Source organism: Macaca thibetana, chromosome 11 (assembly GCF_024542745.1).
Source record: "Macaca thibetana thibetana isolate TM-01 chromosome 11, ASM2454274v1, whole genome shotgun sequence".
Classification (NCBI taxonomy): domain Eukaryota; kingdom Metazoa; phylum Chordata; class Mammalia; order Primates; family Cercopithecidae; genus Macaca; species Macaca thibetana.
The window spans coordinates 58,632,681-58,647,529 of NC_065588.1; the positions used below are offsets into that span (position 1 = coordinate 58,632,681).

General features: G+C 38.6%; 1 pseudogene; it reads right to left on the bottom strand.

The window, feature by feature from the left end:
* Window positions 1–512: 512 nt before the first annotated feature.
* On the bottom strand, window positions 513–2,782 carry LOC126930866 (Krueppel-like factor 17; annotated as a pseudogene).
* Window positions 2,783–14,849: the final 12,067 nt, after the last annotated feature.

A 14,849-nucleotide genomic window follows, 5' to 3' on the forward strand; every position in this document is an offset into this window, starting at 1 on the left:
CCTCCGCCTTCCACGTTCAAGTGATTATCCTGCCTCAGCCTCCTGAGTAGTTGGGACTACAGGTGTGTGCCACCATGCCCGGCTAATTTTTGTACTTTTTGTAGAGATGGGGTTTCATCCTGTTGGCCAGGCTGGTCTCTAACTTCTAACCTCAAGTGATCTGCCCACCTCAGCCTCCCAAAGTACTAGGATTACAGGTGTGAGCCACTGTGTTCAGCCCACTTTATGCATTTCTAGTAACATCCCTCCTCCACTAGATTGTGACCTCCACAAGAGCAGGAGCCTGTTTTGCCCTCCGTTGGAATGCACTTCATACACCCTTGATCATTCTGATCCTCTCCATGTCCATTTCTTGGTGAAAGTGTTAGATCATCAACCAGACCTCTTGTCTTACATAATAGCAATCTGGTCTGCTGGCCCTACCCACAATGCTGTGTGTGAGCCACGTGGGCAGGGGAACAGAGACCAGCCCTGGCCCAGTGAACCCAAGATGGCCTGCTCCATGGAAGGGATCTGGTGCCCTGGTAGAAATGAAAGAGACTTTGAGTACTCAAGACCTCAATTCGTGGGGCTGATGAATGTGTCATAAATGAGCCCCTTCTGCTCCTGTTCTTTTAATCATGTCCACTCCCCTCACTTGGGGGCTTGGATGGAGGGCACTTGGATGGTCCATCCCAGGAATAGTGGGGCCACTAGTAACACAGACCGAGGCAGCAAAGCAGGACAGGGTCACGGTGGGGGTGGGAGAGCAGGGGCAGACACAGCCAAGGCTGTAGGGCTTCTCTAGAGGCCCAGATAAGCTTGAGCCTGTAGAGGACCAGCTTCTTTCCTTGGCAGTACCGGGCACATTCAGAAATTTTGTCTATGATCTTTCTGCTCTACAGAGGCAGGGTGCCTTCATGCACCTCTGAATCCTTACTGTCCATGCCATAGTTTTCAGAAGATAGAGACATGTCCAATGGTGTATGTCGAAGAAATGGGAGGAACAGCTAGCCATCATGAGTCCTTCGGGTCTGACTGAGGCACCTCCTTGAGAAGTCTTTCTTCCCTGACACATTATTTAGTTATCTCCATGCTTCAGGCCATGGGTCCCCACAGCCTTGGTGCTCTCAGTATTGTAGGCTCAAAAAACATTTGGTGAATGAATATAGAACTTGAAGACTGCCTCTCCTCTGAGCAGTCGCCACGTCCAGTGTTCTCTGCCTAGAGTCCTCTTCCTTCTTCATTCACCTAAGGACTGGGAGCAGGAGGACCGTCCTACTCTCCATTGTTGGCCTGTGGGTCTGAGGGTCCTGGCCGATGAGTCTTCTGGTGTTGCTTGAGATGGTTAGACTTCATGAACTCTCGGCTGCATTGATCACATTTATATGGTCGATGTCTGGTGTGTACCCACGTATGTCGTCTAAGCTCATTAGAACGGAAGAAAGACCATGAACACCTTTCCTATTGCACGAATAGGGCCTCTCACCCATGTGCTTGCACTGGTGGCTAACTAGGTGGTAGCGTTTGGTATATGCTTTCCCTCAGTTCTTGTAGTTGCAGCAGTAAGGCCTTGCCTCTGAGGAGGCCCCTCTACCAGTCTTTCCTGAGGCCTGGAGTTCTGCCGTGCTGTCTGTGGAGCAGGTCTGGGCTGCTCCGGTAGGAATGGGCCTTCTTAGGAGTCTGGCTGACTTACAAGAGAGTCCTGAGATCCTAAAACCAGCAGTGACTGGGACTCAACTGGGGGCATCCCAAGATCATGGGCATCTTGGGGGGGGCAACATCTGAGCCACGGAGGGGAGCATAGCCTGGGCCTCAGTGGAAGGCATGGTCGAGGCCAACAATGTTTCATCAGAAGGTACTGTCAAGAGGCCAGGGTAAGGCATTGTAGCGTCCCCAATGTGGGACATCATTGGAATTCCAGTGGAAGCTGAGACTTGCAGCCTGAAGGCCCTGGCCACCTTTGGAGTACTGGGCTCTCCTACAGGCATTATCTGGGGCCCACTGAAAATCATCCTCTCTTGCTGAGGGGGAGACACTCCCTGACAGTAAATCATCCGGGAAGGAGTGAGAGTCACTTGGGGGCAGTAGCTCACACCATGCTCAGGCAGTGGCATACTGAACTGTGGCCCCCCTTCATCCACAATCTGCCCCAATGCCTCAACAGACAACAAAGGGGGCCTCAGCATCTCTGTCCTGTGAGGAAAGTGCTGAATGCTTGGTAGGCCATGCACTCCAGAGCTTCCAGAAGATAAGTCACGTTCAAGATGGGTGCTGAGTTCTTATCCTGGGCGGCCTGGTGTGCCGCCTGCCACTGGCTCAGCTTCCCAGCTTCCTGCTCCATCTCAGCCTGGGGTTGGCTATACATGAAGACTAGGTGGTGTCTAGACTCTGCTGAACAGACAGGGAGCAACCCACCACGGCATGGCAGGCGGACACTGGGACATTGCCCCTGGTTGTTTTGTAACTCCTTTCTTCCTTTATTCCTTTGTTACTGTCTTCCTCAGTGGTTAAATGAGTTTCTCATGTAATGGTAATATGTTTAAATTTGTTGCTTTTTATTTTTAGTGAATCTATTTTAGGATTTTGGAGGAAGGTTTCCTTGTTTGTTTTTGTTTTTTAGAGATAGGGTCTCATTGTGTTGCCCAGGCTGGACTCCTGGGCTCCAGAGATCCTTCCACCTTAGCCCGCTGAGTAGCTGGGACTATGGGTTCCTGGCACTGCACCCAGGCTATTATAGATTTTTGCTTTGTTGTTACCATAAGCCTTTCCAAAAAAATGTCTTATAGACATGGCAAGTTATTTTAAATAGATGACAACTTCTATCACAAAGAAAATTGAAAAAAACAAATGAAGGAAAATCTAAAAGTCTGTACACTTTAACTTAATTTACCCACTCCTACATTTTGACTTTTTGTTGTCTCAATTCACATCTTTTTATACTTCCTATCTTTTAACAGATTTCTGCAGTTATTATTATTTTTGATAGATTTGTCTTTTAGTCCATACTAGAGATATGAAGGATTGTATACCATAATTACAGTACTAGAATGTTCTGAATTTTTGTGTGTATCTACTTTACCTGTGAGTTTATGCCTTCAAATGTTTTCTTTTGCCATTTTGTCTTTTTTTTTTTTTTTTGAGCCAGAGTCTTGCTCTGTCACCCAGGCTGGAGTGCAATGGCGTGATCTCGGCTCACTGCAAGCTCCGTCTCCCGGGTTCACGCCATTCTCCTGCCTCAGCCTCCCCAGTAGCTGGTACTACAGGTACCTGCCACCACGCCTGGCTAATTTTTTTCTATTTTTAGTAGAGATGGGGTTTCACCGTGTTAGCCAGGATAGTCTGGATCTCCTGACCTCGTGATCCACCCGCCTCAGCCTCCAAAAGTGTTGGGATTACAGGCGTGAGCCACCGCGCCTAGCCCACATGTTTTCTTTTTGCATGTTAGTATCCTTTTCCTTCAGATTGAAGAACTACCTTCAGCATTTCTTGTAAGACAGATCTAGCAATGATGAATTTCCTTAGCTTTTGGTTGTCTGGGAAGACTTTATCTCTGCTTTATGTCTGAAGGAAAGCTTCGTTAGGTACAGTATTCTTGTTGGACAATTTTTTCCCTTGATCGAATGTCATCCAACTTCCTTCTGGCAAGTTGGTTTCCACTAAGAAATCTGCTGCTAAGGGAATATGAGCTCGTTTATTTGTTATTTGCTTCTTTTTTCTCGCTGCTTTTAGAATCACATTTTTGTTCTTGACTTTTGAGAGTTTATTATATGCCTTGAGGTAGTCTTATTTGGGTTGAATCTGTCTGGTGATACCTGACCTTCCTGTACTTGAATATCAATATCTTTCTCTAGGCTTGAAAAGTTTTTGGTTATTATTTTCTTGAATACTCATTCTACCCCTTGCTCTTTCTCAACTCTTCCTTGAACACCAATGACTCTCATATTTTCTCTTTTGAGGTTATTTTCCACATCTTGCAGACATTCTGTATTCCTTTTCATTCTTTTTTCTTTTCTGAATGTGCATATTCTAGTAGTCTGTCTTTTCACTCACTAATTCTTTTTTCACATGATACATTCTGTTGAGAGCTTCTAATGCATTTTTCAGTTTAACAAATATATTTCTCTGTTCCAGATTTCTGTTTGACTTTTTAAATTATTTTAATCTCTTTGTTAAATTTATCTAGTAAATTTATACATTGCTTTGCTGTGTTATCTTGGAGTTTGCTGAGTTTCCTTAGAACTGCTATTTTGATTTCTTGATCTGGGAGCTTACATATTACTATGTCATTAGAATTGGTTCCTGGTTTCTTGCTTTGCCCATTCGGAGAGGTCATGATTCCCTGTGTGTTGTTGTTTCTTATAAACATACATCTGTTGCTTCACTTTGAAGAATTATTTATTCTGGTCTTTGCTATCTGGCTTGTTTTCAACTTTCTGGGATATATATACCTAGAGATTCTTTGCAGTTGCTTGTAAGTGCCCTTAATCCTAGATTGCTGCCTCCTTTTTGGCATTAGATGGTGCATTAAGCCCCAGTTTGCTTCAGCTCTTGAAATCATTCAGAGCACTTCCCAACCCAGATTAGGGGTTACAGGGTCCCAAAGGGGATACCCTGATTGTATGGGAAGGTTGGCTAGGAGTTCATGCACAGAAGACCAATGGAGGGTGCATCCTACATCTTGGTGTTGGTGAACAGCCAATCTGCTTTGACGTCTCTGGCTGAGATAAAAGGCAGAGTTTCATGAGCTGGGGTCTCTAGTCCTGCCTCTCTTCTTTGTTGCTAGCTGGTCTCAGGAGTTTTTCTCCCTATAGGCATTTCTCCCTATAGGCATATTCAATACTTCCCATGGAATAAAGCAGGAATGGTTTTCCTGCAAGGGAACCCAGGATGGTGGGAAAGTTGGCTGCCTCCCTGGATGTTACTTTTTATAGTGTGGAAACCATGGGTCGAGAAAAAAAAAATCCATGCATGGCATCTGGCAGATTGAGGGAGGGGCAGGATGGGTAGACAAGTCCATTTATCCTACTGTCTTCTCAGAGTTTCTCACTGCTTTGTGGTCCTAGGGGTCATCTCAGCCCCAAATTTAAATTCTAGGATATTGCTGGTTATAATCTTGGCACTAGATATTTGTTTTTGGTTTTCTGTGGGGAAGAGTGAAGCCAGATTGCTTCCACTTCACATTTTGGTTACATCGCTCAACAATTACCATTTGTTTTTGTGAGCACTTCCATGTGCCAGGCACTGCGCTAAATATTTTACCTGCATTATCTCATTTAATCCTCCCAACAGCTCTCTGAGTTAGGAACTATTATGTTCCTGTTTTACAAATGACAAATCTGAGGCTTGGAGAGATAAGTAACTTGCCCAAAGTTAGACATTTTGATTCCATAATCCAAACCCTTAATACTCAATAATTTTAATTGAAACTTTCAATTTATAAATCTGACCATCCCACAAGATTGAGAGCAGAAACTATGCTTTATTTATCTTTTTAACCCTGATAACTAGCATTATCTGAAATATTCTAAGTACTTACTAAATATTTGTTGAACTAAACCTAATCTATAATGACTTGTATTTACAAGTTATCAGCAGAACTACAGTATACAGTATTTGGATAAGTAGCTATGTTTTCTGTATATTTATATATATCCTAAATGTGACTGACTATCCTTGGACCACTCTTGCTCTACCACTTCAGCTTCCTCTAAGCCAATTAGAATCCATCTTTGCAATTCCAGAAAACAAATGTCTGATTCCAAGATGCATTTATAAATATGCAGTTTTTGTGAAACAGAAGAGCAAAACTTTTTCCAAATTCCCTTTGAAGACTTTAGATCTTTTCACAGAATTTCTCCTTCCACAGAAGCCAGCCTGTCACTCCCTTTTTTCCCTCTGTGCCAATTTCAGTTATTTCTACCTCCAGAGTTTTCTCCCTGACTGTTCAATCTATAGTGAAGATAAATTTAGCTCTTTAGGTTTATTCCATTTCTTTTTTTTTTTTTTTTTTTTTTTTTTTTTGAGACGGAGTCTCGCTGTGTCGCCCAGGCTGGAGTGCAGTGGCCGGATCTCAGCTCACTGCAAGCTCTGCCTCCCGGGTTTTTACGCCATTCTCCTGCCTCAGCCTCCCGAGTAGCCGGGACTACAGGCGCCCGCCACCTCGCCCGGCTAGTTTTTTGTATTTTTTAGTAGAGACGGGGTTTCACCGTGTTAGCCAGGATGGTCTCGAACTCCTGACCTCGTGACCGTCTCGGCCTCCCAAAGTGCTGGGATTACAGGCTTGAGCCACCGCGCCGGCAGGTTTATTCCATTTCTATCTGCAATGGGCTGATTATATTTTCCAAAGGTGACCACCACAATAAATCTCATACCACAAGCCCACCTCTTAAGTGCTCTTCATTCTTGGTTCACATCTTTTTCTTGATATATTCTTCCTAAGTAATTCAACCTTATCTCTGTGCTTTAACTACTATTAGTATGCTAATGGCCCCTGAATCATATACACTGATCCTCATCTTTAGACTTTTACACAAAACATTATAATACAAATCACATTACAGAATGACAGTGACACTCCTCTCATCAATTAATTGCTCCTCCTTTTAGTTTTGGTGGACAATTGTGGCTAGTTCAATCAAAAGAGTATGGTAGGAGTGATGCTAAATGACTCCCAAGACCAGATCATAGAAATGATACGCACTTCTACCTTGCTTTCTTGGGATGCTCTCTCTTTTAACCCAGCCACCATGTTGTGAAGAAGAAAAACAGCTGCTTGTAGAGGCCATGTGTAAGTGATCCATCTGACCAGGAACCCCAATTGAGGTCCTATGCAACAGCAATTATTAACCATCAGATATGTGAGCAAGTGAGTCTTCAAATGATTCCAATCTCCCACCATTGAGTTATACACCACCCCATCTGATGCTGCATGAAGCAGAAATAAGCTGCCCCCACTGAGCTCCTTCCAAATTGAAGATTCATGAGTTAAATAAATGATTGTTGTTGTTTTAAGCCACTAAATTTCAAGTGGGTTGTTATGCAGAAAAGATAGCTAGAATAGTTAGCCAATGCTTCTCTCAACATTACTAAATATCTACTCTCCAAGGAGGACAGAGAAAGAGTATAAAAAATGTTTCTAGTTATATATATTATATAACAAATATATATGTTGCATAATTATATATATTTATCGTACATAAATATATACTAAATATGTTACATAATGATGATAATAAAAACAAAACTGGGCCGGGCGCCATGGCTCACACCTGTAATCCCAGCACTCTGGGAGGCTGAGGCGGGCGGATCACCTGAGGCCAGGAGTTCAAGATCAACCTGGCCAACATGGTGAAACCCTGTCTCTACTAAAAATACAAAAATTAGCAGGGCATGATGATGTGCACCTGTAATCCCAGCTACTCCAGAGGCTGAGGCGGGAGAATCGCTTAAACCCAGGAGGCGGAGATCGCAGTTAGCCGAGATCGCGCTACTGCACTCCAGCCTGGGCGACAGAGCAAGACCCCATCTTGGAGAAAAAAAAAACAACTAACAATAATTAATTTATGGTATAGTAAACTTAATGTAGTTTATTCTGTGGTTTATAATAGCAATGCTCACATATGCTTTTAAATTATTATAATGTATTATTTTTATTAATATTATCACTAAGTCCCAAGATAAAGCTCTTGGGAATCATGACAAGTAGTTGAATGAATAGATTTCATTCAACTATTTTATTCAAATTTTGGCATCTACAATGGTTGACCAGAAAAATAGCATCCATTATAGAATATACCCTATAAAGCAGGGGTTCCCAACCCCCAGGCCACGGAAGGGTAGCAGTCCATGGCCTGTTAGGAACCAGACTGCCCAGCAGGAAGTGAGCAGTGGGCAAGTGAGAGAAGCTGAGCTCCACCTCTTGTCAGATTAGCGGCAGCATTAGATCCTCATAGGAGCATGAACCATATTGTGAACTGTGCATGGGAGGGATCTAAGTTGTGTGCTCCTTATGAGAATCTAATGCCTGATGATTTAAAGTGAAATAGTTTCATCCCAAAACTATTCTCCCACCCAAGTCTATGGAAAAATTGTCCTCCAGGAAACCAGTCTCTGGTGCCAAAAAAGGTTGGGGACCACTGTTTTAAAGGCTTATTCTATCTACCTTTGCAACATGTTGAGGAAGTATGTCTGATTTTGGTTTTGGTACCTACCACCACCAAACACAGAATAGTAGCACTAACTCGTTTCTAGGCTCAGGCACTCCCTTTGCAGCACATGAGGAGAGTTGGAGACCCAGAATCAAGGGTAGTTAAGCAAGCAGCAAACATAGGAAATACTAGCAATTGTTATTTGGACTGTAACTATCCCTATTTTTCTTTTGATGCCATAAAACTGATTTTTCTTGGCTGTTAATCAAAGAAAAGCATGATCATTATAGCAGCCAAGCATTTCTCCAGGAGAGGCAAATGTAATTCTCAGATTCAAGAAGTTTTTAACTTGATCTCAACCTGAGTGGACTTACCAGGCGAAGGATGGCTGACTCAAGCAGTGTGAATTTATAAGTACTATTGCATTTATTCATTGCACTGTAATTTCTTGTTTCCATTGTTGTGTAATATTTTAGTCAGCAAATAATACTTAATTGGCTTCCTAATTATCAGGCATGGAGATCTAAGGTGGCTTTCAATGCAAAGTTGTTTTCTGACATAGGGACTTACAGATTGTAGGCTCGAATAAACCCTTGAAGATTTGTATGTTACCTATATTTGGAAATACTATAGCTAGCCAGACTTTTAATATTTTAAACTCTACATTCAACCATGAAAGAAAGAATCATTAATCCTGACCTGCCACTGAATATGACCTTATTATCACATCCTATAGACTTCTAATCTCAATTTTCTTCATTAAAAACAAGCACCTCATCAAAAGGGCTTGTGTTATTCCACGCAACAAATATTTATTGAATACCCACTTACACAAGTCCCTGTGCTACATGCTTTAAGCAAGGTAAAAAAGGATATTTTTAACAACTTGAAGGTCACCAGGCATAGATGAAGATGGGGAAGAGAGTTCATACCGAGCAGTGAAAGCCTTCCCCTCTTTCCTCTCTCTAGTTTCAGAGAGAAGAAAAAGGAAAATAAAGAGAATTCTGAGAATGATGACAAAGGAAATTACCAAGACAATAGCAAACATCAAGGCAGAGAATGCAATTAATTCAGACTAACAGAAGGTCAGATATGTCCAGTGTTAATGTTTCCAAAAAAGAAAATGGAACTAATAAATTATCTTAAAGTTTAGGACTAATGAAAATTACATTGAGACATATTTTATGAATATTTTGGAAGTATGAGGAAGTTCTAGTCAAATTCAAAAAAACTAATAAATAAAAATTAAAAATCAAGCAATTATCAACTTAAAAAAAGAAAAAAGGAAAAAGGAACAAGATAGAAGATAAAAGTATAGTTTAACACTTGGCTCAGCAGTGATAGATATTTACGTACCCAAAAGATGCAGACATAGAATAGAGATTTATTTGTTTATTAATTTTAGAGATGGGTCTCTGTCCCCCGTGCTGGACCACCACACTGGGTTGTTTTGAAATGAGGAGGTCTCACTGTGTTACCCAGGCTGGTCTTGAACTCGGCCTCATGTGATCCTCTCTAATCAGAAATTAAGGTACGATTACATAGAAGAGTGACAGAAAGGAATGAGAAGATGTAGATGAGCTAAAGTTTTTATGTCTCTGAATAGGAAAACAACAGATGTCCACGACTGATAATCTGGAGATGGCAGTATGCACATATTATTTTTTAATGGAGATAAATATCTGATTAAGCTTTTAATAGTTGAAAAGTGGCAGCTTTGGCTGGGCATAGTCTATAAGGATTAAAAAGCCAAGCTTCTTTGTTGAGAAAATATAGTCCTTTGGAGTAAAATTAACATAGATGCAAGTATACAAACCCTTGTGAACATAATCTATTAGGAATAGGAACTAACCAACTTTTAAAACTCTCATCAAAAACATTTTGTTAACAAAAGCACCTTTTTTCAAACCCAGATTCATTTAAACATCCTTTGAAATGAGCCATTGACCTGAAAATTGTATAACAATATGTGTTTTACCAAATTGTTTTGAAAACTATAGCCTAATTAAGATTTTAAGCCAGTTATTTAGTTTTTAAAATATTAAGCTGTTTAACATATTAAGAAAATGAAAATACCTGTAGTTATAAAAGATTTTCATGCTAGTAATAAGAAAGACCAGCTGGAAGTCAGTTTCTCATTACATATTTTCATATAGAGACCGTGTTTGAATGTCAAGCTGCTCCACTTAGTAAGCTCACTGATAAAGGAAGCATGGCAGGAAAATGCTTTAATACTATGATGCTGAACCTGCAATATAGCCCTAACAAATTTGGCTTTAAGAGCTGCCTAATTATATATTTATAAATGCATGTTATGTATCTGCTAGGCTGGAATGAAGCCCTATAGCCATTTCAGTTTATCAAGTAAATGAAGTAATTTTTTAAAAACATTATGCAGTTGATTACACAAAGCAACAAGATATACTCATGATTATTTGTAAAGGCTACCACTTATGGACTGATTTTCTGTTTTATTGTGTGCTAAATGCCAGGCACTTGAACCAGCAAAAACTGACTATATGGTGTAAATCCAGAAAGCTGAGATGATGACTCAGTAGCAATATTCTCTAATCACTACAGCTATTATTTAGCATTCACTGCACACTGGCAGCATTCTAATCATTTTATAAAATGACCCTGCCCAGTGAATTTACCCAGTTAACATCAAACAAAGTTAAGACATGAAAATGTCATTGAACCATTACAACATCTGTTTTTTATTCCTTTTCCAAGTTATTTAACATTCTTTTTTGAGACAGGGTCTTGTTCTATCACCCAGACTGAAGGTCAGTGGTACCATCTTGGCTCACTGCAGCCTTGACCTCCCCAGCTCAAGCAATCCTACCTTAGCCTCTCAAGTAACTGGGACTACTCTAGCTACCGTGGCATGTGCCACCACACAGGGCTAATTTGTTTGGTCTTTTGTAGAAACAGGGTCTCACTATGTTGCCCAGGCTTGTCTCTAACTACTGGGTTCAAGCAATCCTCCTGCCTTGGCTTCCGAAAGTGTTGGGATTACAAGTATGAGCCACCACACCTGGCCTCTTTTTTTTTTCTATCAAGAATGTATTGTATGCTCATTAAGAAAATTAAGAAAAAGAAAACTAAAAAGAAAAAGGATCATCCATAGTCTATCATTTGAACTCAATCATTGTTATTTGGGGATGTTTCTTTTGTCTTTATTTTTTCTATGCATAATGTTTTATTTGGGGTTTAGGGAAGAACAAAGATAGATATATAAATCATGCCACATATATATTATAGTTATATATACACACATATGCATGTTTAATCTTTTCTATTTTAATAACACTGCATCAAGGCTTTTCCCATGTTATCATGCACTCTTCATGAAATAATTTTTAAGATGTGACAATTTATTGACCAAATATGCAATAGTTCATTAAACCATCCACAATGGTTTACTATTTGATTTACTTCCATTTTGCCAGAATAAATAATGCTCTAATCAATATACTTGGGTATGTTTCCTTATGGTTACCTGAAGAAGTTTCCCTAGGGTGGATTCCAAGATGTAAAGTTGCTGAGGCATGAGGTCAGAACATCTACAACTTTACTAAATAACAAATTGTCCTCCAAAGTAGTTTTTTCTGTTTATACTCCTATCAGCAGAGCATTAAAATTCTTACTGTTTCACATCCTCATTAACACTAGATAATGTCAAACTTTTTAAAAATTTGCCAAACTGATGGATGTGAAATGGTATCTCATTGCACTTTTATTTTGCCATTCCATATTTACTAGTTTTGATGTGTTTATTGTCATTCAGATCTTCTTTTTGGTAAATTTATCTATCTTTTACCTATTTTTCTTTGTTTATTTTCTTATAATTTGTAATAATTCCATTTCTTTGTCAGTAATATTTACTTCAAATATCTTCTGCCACTCTGTGGTTTATCTTTAAAATTTGTATGTTATCTTGCATTGTACGGAAGTTTTTCATTTCAGTATAGGCAAATTTGTCACTCTGTTACTTTAAGATTGACATTTTATATCTCATAAAAGAAAACTTTCCCTACTCAGAGTGTATAAATATATTTTTTCTAAAACTTTTACGTTGTTTTTACATCTGGAATTTAATTTGTGTTTGATATGAAATCAAAATTACATTTTATTTTTTCCTGTGGATAGCTAGTGTCTCAGCACCACATAATGAATACTGCAACATTTCTCCATTGCTTTGTAATAGAACCTGTGTTATATTCAATTTCCTCTATATGCGTTTATCTGATTGCAAGCGCTCAATTTCTTCCCTTTGTCCATCCCTTACTAATACCACAATATTTTACTTAATAGATAATTGATATTTGTGCAATCTTATGTTCAGCAAGCTTGCCAAGTACTTTTACATCTCTGTAGATTATCTTGAATTTCCACGTGGACATTGACATATTGTCAATAAGTAGAAACAATTTTCCTCTTACCTAACAATTATGCTCTATTTGTATATTATTAATGTTGTTTAGTATGACTTAGTTTTCTTGACCAGCTTTGTTAAAACATATATACACATTTTTCTATGTAATACATATAAATATATATTATACATAAATATATTAAAATGTACATTTTATAAAATATACATTAAAATCTTTTTATAACTATATAAAAATGTATATTTTATATATTTATATATTTATTATATATTTTATTTATAATACATATAGCTACATATATACATATTTATATATAAAACAATATATATATATGCCTTTTCAAAAGATCAGATTTGGAGTTTTGGGGTTTTTTTATTCTTATTTTATTTTCCGTTTTCTATTTTATTAATCTCTGTAGCTTATTCTTTGTACTTTTTTCAACACCTTAAGACAAAATTTTAGCTCATTAGTTTTCATCTTTTCCTATATATATATATAAAAGATAGATATATTGGCCGGGCGCGGTGGCTCAAGCCTGTAATCCCAGCACTTTGGGAGGCCGAGACGGGCGGATCACGAGGCCAGGAAATCGAGAGACGATCCCGGCTAACACGGTGAAACCCCGTCTCTACTAAAAAATACAAAAAAACTAGCCGGGCGAGGTGGCGGGCGCCTGCAGTCCCAGCTACTCGGGAGGCTGAGGCAGGAGAACGGCGTAAACCCGGGAGGCGGAGCTTGCAGTGAGCTGAGATCCGGCCACTGCACTCCAGCCTGGGTGACAGAGCAAGACTCCGTCTCAAAAAAAAAAAAAAAAAAAAAAAAGATAGATATAGATATATGTGTGCGTGTGTGCGTGTGTGCGTGTGTGTGTGTGTGTATATATATATATATATGACCTTAAATATCACTCCTGGTATTATTTTAGCACCAAATTACTTTTATTGTTATTCTTTTCTAAATGCTATGTAATCTCTAACTATGATTTATTTTACCATGAACCATTTCGTTTAGTTTTCAAGGTGATATTTACCACATGGACTGTTTTAGATTTGTTGAAATTTGCTTTATGATTGTACTACTGAATTTTTGTAAATATTTCATCTTTGTTTGAAATAATCTATATTCTTTAATTGTGGAGCTGAATAATCTATATATTATCATTAGATCAAGCTTGTTAATTGTGTTGTCCTAGTCTTCTATATATTTACTAATTTTTGCTTTATCTATGAGTTTTTGAAACAGTTTGTCACTTTCTACTTGTAATTCTTCGTCTTTCTGCTTTATGTGTTTTGAGGTCATTTATTTAGGTACAAAAAGATTCAGAATGGTACATTTTCCTAATAAGCTGTTCTTTTTACCATTAAGTAGTGACTTTTTTTCTAGTAAGTTTTTTCCCCTCAAAGTCTGTATTATTGATATTTGATTAATAGTAGACATAAAGACAACTCTAAATTTTGATATGCTAACAAAACCAGTTTTCTTTCATCGCATTCCATTTGCCTGGCATGTTATTTTCTATCCTTTTACATTCAACATTTCTGTCTTTAAGTTTAAGGTGCCTCTTATAAACAGCGTAAGGCTGTTAAAAAAAAAATTAGGTATAAGAACCTCTGATTTTTAACAAGTCAAATTAATCTATTTACATTTAATGTGAATATATTTGGCCTTATTTCTACAATCTTATATATGATATGTTTTCTATATGCTATACCTTCCATTGCTTCTTCTTCCTGCATGCTGCTGTTATTGTTTCCTTGTCTGCCTTATATTAGATTGCTTAATTTACTGTATTATTACCCCCTTCTACTCTTTGGAAAGTTGTTAACTCTTTTTTTAATCAGTGACCCTTAAATTTTTAACATGCTTGTCTTAAGATCTAAAGTTAACTGACACTTCTATCTTTATGTAAGTTGGAATTAATTCCTCGCCACCATTTTTTTCACAATGGAATCATTTGTTATTGTGTATTAAAGTTATAGAGGTGTAATATCAAAACAGAATTGAGTAAACACTACAGGCCAGTGACAGCACTCTAATTCCACTTACTCTCATTCAGCTTCACCCAAAAACTGTAATCACAAAACATTCTGAGAGTGCAGGCATCAGCATTTGCCTTGTTCTTTCTTGTAGATAAGCTCCTTGAGTTTTCCTGCTTTACTGTGCATTACAACTCATGTGTCATGTTCAAAGTACAAAACCACACTTTTTTACTTTAAGGGCAAAGTAAGGAATTTTCAACAGCACCTTTGACCACACAACAATTTTCTAGATAGCTTTGGAACATAACCCTTATGTCGAACGTGATTTCACAGTGATGTATTTT